Source organism: Sturnus vulgaris, chromosome 4 (assembly GCF_052056855.1).
Source record: "Sturnus vulgaris isolate bStuVul1 chromosome 4, bStuVul1.hap1, whole genome shotgun sequence".
Taxonomy (NCBI): Eukaryota; Metazoa; Chordata; class Aves; order Passeriformes; family Sturnidae; genus Sturnus; species Sturnus vulgaris.
The window spans coordinates 12,420,747-12,425,694 of NC_142246.1; positions in this window are offsets into that span (position 1 = coordinate 12,420,747).

Consider the following 4,948-nt stretch of genomic DNA (forward strand, 5'->3'; position numbering starts at 1 on the left):
ATATATATATATGTATATATATCTTGATAGTTTTTGATGTGAGATTTGTGAGGATAGAGGTGAAAGAAACATGTCTCTGTGGAAAACGAAATAAAAATAGTCTTCTAATCCAAGGTGCTTGTGTTGCAATATGTCTTTCAAGATCAAGCTGAAAGGTGTCATTCTTATAAACTTACTTTTCACAGTCACTTGCAAGTTGTTTTTCCCAGCATAACCTTTGTTTCCATAGCAAGGCAAACTTTGTTTGCATGATTTGACAATATGTAAGTTTCCACTAGTAGAGTTTTTCTACACTACAAACAATTTGTTTGATGAAGTTAGTGATTTGTTTTTAATAGTATTTTTGGGTTGTGCGAATCTAAATTCTGAGCCAGAGGCTCAGAGAGCTTATTAAAATTTCAGATAGTTTTTTGATACATAAGCCATATAGTTCAGCTAGCGGGATTAATAAGACTTCCAGACAGTAATTCCAGAGTCATGGGTGTCTTCAGAATATGCAGCACATGAAACCTGCACACCCAACAGCTCTTTGGTGCCAAGAATAGAAAGTATCTTCCCCATATTCTTGGAAGCAGCTGCTGTTACTTCAGAGAATCCCTTCCTTCCCCAGTGCAAGTAATTCCTCCCTCTCCAGTATGTTTGTTGATCATTCATCTACAGCACTGCCAACCCTGGTGACCTGGCCAGTGGTCTCATCATGTTTTAGAAAAGCCTCATCTTCTATAACTGGGTGTTTACATAACAATCACAGCTCCTCTATTTGACATCCTGATGGTATGAATCCACGTTTCACAACTGTTATGCAAAGAAGTGAATAATATGATTAATTCAACGCAAAAAGAGTGTTGGGGATGGGCAGGAAAGGGTTTTCTTCTTTATTATGGAATCACCTTGTTTTATTGAAATTACTAGTCTGATTTTAGCCATAGAAAATGTTACTGTCCCTTTGAGTCATAGAATAAGAGTGGGAAAATCTGACCCCAGGAGACGTACAGGGGGAAGAAATAAATGAGTGCTTTTCTTTCCAGTTTGTTTCAATTCTAAGTGTACATTCAAGGAATATGCCTATCAGATTTTGTAATTCCCTCTTGAAGATTAAGACCTCATGAACTAACCCTACTAATCCTTTAGATGAGCCATTCCGCCTGCAGTGGTTTCATTCAAGTGTCTCTACATGCATCTGGTAGAGACAGTAGGAACTCAGCAATCTGATCTAGTCCCAGGCTGAACTCACAAATGTGCAGCAGCTCAGATAGTCCTATTGTCAGGAAAATCATTGCTTAGTTTGCCATTCAGAATCCTCTCCAAGACAGCAGCCTCTGTACAAGACCCAACACACTCTGGAGAGAGCAATACCTATTTTTCTGCATCACCTGGACATGCCCACAGCCAACTCCTTCCACAAGAGCCATACTCTGCAATAAGGGCACCTCTTGGCATGCTGGCAGGTAGCCTGGTACCCACAGGAGTGTAAGCACGGGCAGACCCCTGGATCAAGGAGAAACACAGGTAAAGTTGAACCATTTGCTGTCAGACTCCACATTCAAATTTTTGATCCCTCTAACCAGGGACTGAGACCTCTCCTCTCAAGGGGAAGCAAGCAGTGCTGGGATAACATCAAGTTCTATCCACTTCCATACGAGTGCCAAAGCCACGTCACAGCCTCTGATTTTCATATCTTTATACGAAGCCAGCCATGAAAGTGTGGTATGGTCACCACAGGCCATGGTGCTTACAAAGCTAACACAGGGAATGGACAGTACACATGATTGGAAACTGGCAGCAGAAGCTGTTATTTTTTGGCTGTTTTTTCCACCTCCAGATGTCACAGGTTTTAAACACTGACCTGTTGGAAAGCTTGAATTGTGACTTGGCAAGCAAACTTCAGAGCAAGATGTGTTTCCTCTCCTGCAGAAGCCCACACCACAGTGCCTAGAACCATTCATTGGGTAAATGTGCAGGTAACTGTGACACCTCTGCCCCTGCTGCTTTCCTGTCCCACAGACACACACTCTCTGAAACTGAGTATTTGATGAGGATTTTCTCATTAATCTTCTCAAAATTTCTCTTCTTCTTCACTGAGGCTAATAAGCCTTCCCTAGAAATTTTGATGAAACTCGTGATCATAATTCCAGATTTCCCGTGTGATGTTCCCATTCCTTCAACCATCTTCTAAATATATTTTCTCCTGTTTCAGGCTGATTACTTCTGTGAAGAAAATGTAACCTAATTTATTTAGTACAAAATATCTTCCAAGAAATATTTGGAATAGGAAACAGAATAGAAATCATTGTTTTATTTGCACTATTTTTGTTAGTAACTATAGCTTTTTCATGACTGACAAGGACACACTGTGCAGTTCACTCACCCTGGCTGCTTTACCAACAGCTCCATTCTGCTCTGGTACATTCTAGTTCTGCAGAAACTGCAAAAAGCAAGTTGGTGCTTTGGGGACAGCACATACTTGAATGGACTTTAAAAGTCTATCCCCATTTGCAGATGCTGTATATTTTATTCCCAGAATCAGGTTTTTCTGGTCTTTGTTGTACTTTTACAACAAGTATATACCCTATAGCTTATGCTGTGACTCTTTACAACTCATATGACATTTTTAATGGAAAGTGTGTGGAGAGCAAAGCTATGCTCTTTCTCTTCACAGAAACTTCTGTCATTCAGACTGTCTTAATAAGAGTCGTGACTAGCTGAAACCTTTTTGTGAACAACATATTCTTTCACAGTCCAGGGGCAAAAAAACCCCACTGATAAAGAGACATAACCCACTTGTAATTTGGCAAGAAAACATCCACCTCTCCCTGTCTGCATCTGCCTTTCAGTACAACATTAAGTTTACCAACTTTTAAATCACCAGGTCTATAAGGAGCAGTGGAGCCATTCATGCAGCTGAGCATTTATTCCTGCAACACAGCAGTCCAGACTCATTAGGGCTCTGGCCAAGAGGGAGGCTGTGGGGGGATTAAGAAGGACATATTTGTTGTAATTTGCCAACTGGCATCTTGCCTAGTTATTGCAGAATATTACTATGAGCACATCATTAAGAAACTGCACTCAGTTTTTACAGTGATTAGGGAAGAATTGTAGAAAAACAAAGCATCTGCTCTGTTTTCTTGCCTATTGAAGGAGGTTTGTTGGAAGGAGCAGTCAATCCTAGGAATAGGTTTTCTTTTGCAGACTTCTCTGTCTCTGCAAGAAGCCTCACTAAACACTTGTCCTAGGACTGCTAAACTCTCCCTCATATTATATGGAATCCCAAGGTCTTGGGTACTGTCTTTGCAAAGCTATTAAAAATATCAGTTTCCAATTTTGCCAAAAGTTCATCGATCAATTTTACTAGAATCATCTCTTTTCCTTTCTTTTTGTTTTCCAGTCAAATGGGCTTTCCTTAAGTAGGGACTCTGATCACATAACTCCTCATATACTGGGTTTTGTGAAATCAGGAAGGGTGGCAGACTTCAAACAAATAATTAGGTCATTCAGGGTGATGAGGTTCCACTGGATGGAATATGATTTGTTAGTAATTCAAGTGGTACAAACATTAGGATATATTTTTCTCTTTTTTTTCTTTTTTTTTTTTTTTAAGAAAGTGAGAAGCATTAACACAGCATTGAGGAGGAATCTGATCTTTTAGGCTGTACACTTTGAGCAGAGCAATGGTTTGTCCAAACACCAGATTTGGGGGTAGCTGTTTGTCCATTGCACTATTTCCAGTGCTTGTGGTGTTTGCAGGTTGCCTTAAAAGGATGCTGACCTAGATTTTCCAAAAATTTGATACAATGCTAAAATCTGGTAAATAATGTTACCTTACAAACATTTAACCACTGTACTTGGACCAGTACTTTTATCCACATTAAAATCCTCTAATTTTTGGAGCATATGGCAGTGCAAGTAAGAATTACAATGGACAAGCTCCAGCAATTTTATTTGTGTGATGTTTTGGGTTCACAATTTTCTTTTGCTATGGCCAAGAACCCTGTGCCATCCAGAGTAAACAAAGCAGTCTGTAAGGGAGCTCTTGGTAACTAAGTCAAAACTCAGAGATAATGTCCAGAGAAAGGTCATGATCTTATTACCAAGGGATTTTTCATAGTCTAGGGTATTTTTCCTCAGCATAGGGTAAATGTATATCCTGAGATAAATAATATGGCAATGAACAGAAAATCTATAAAAATAATTATCTTTCTAATACAAATAACAATATAGATATATACCCTGAAATCTTGTTTCATATTTGCAGATCTGTAAGGAGGATAGGATGTATTCAGAGAGATAAGAGGATTTTGAAGCCAAACAGATATGGAGAAAAGAAAAATTTCTCCAAATATGTTTTGTAATAGATTGAAATATATATACATTACTTCATTAATATTCAAATCTTGCAGAAGAAAAAAGCAAAGTCTTAGAACAAGAAAGAAACTCGAGATCTCCTACTGCATCCCTTAAGCCCAAGACTTGCCTGGCTATCACAGTTCTTTTCTGGTAGCAGTTGGCCGAGATACTTCATGAAACAGTTGATCTAGAAAGCCCACAGAAGTTCAAATCAATCCATTCCAGACCCCCCTTTTGTTACAAAGTTTTATCAGGAACCCAATTTACTCTCTCAAAATTTAAACCCTTTGCTTTCAGAGTTATTCTGCATGGAAATGGGGATTGGACTGTTATTTCTTGTCTTTGCAACAGATGTTAGTTGAAAGACTTCTGTCTCTCTCTCCCTATTCTACAAATCAAATTCTTTCAAACTGTCTTCATTGATCAGAGGTCTAGAAAATACTTCTTGTTGCCTTTCTTCTATCTCTATTCACTTGTTTCACATCTTTTTTGGAGCACAGTGACTGACATTAAATATAGACATCCAGCTGAGGCTTTATCAATGTCAGGTAGCGTAGAAAGAAAGATCTATTGGTATTGCCATGAAAACAGTAGATTACAAATG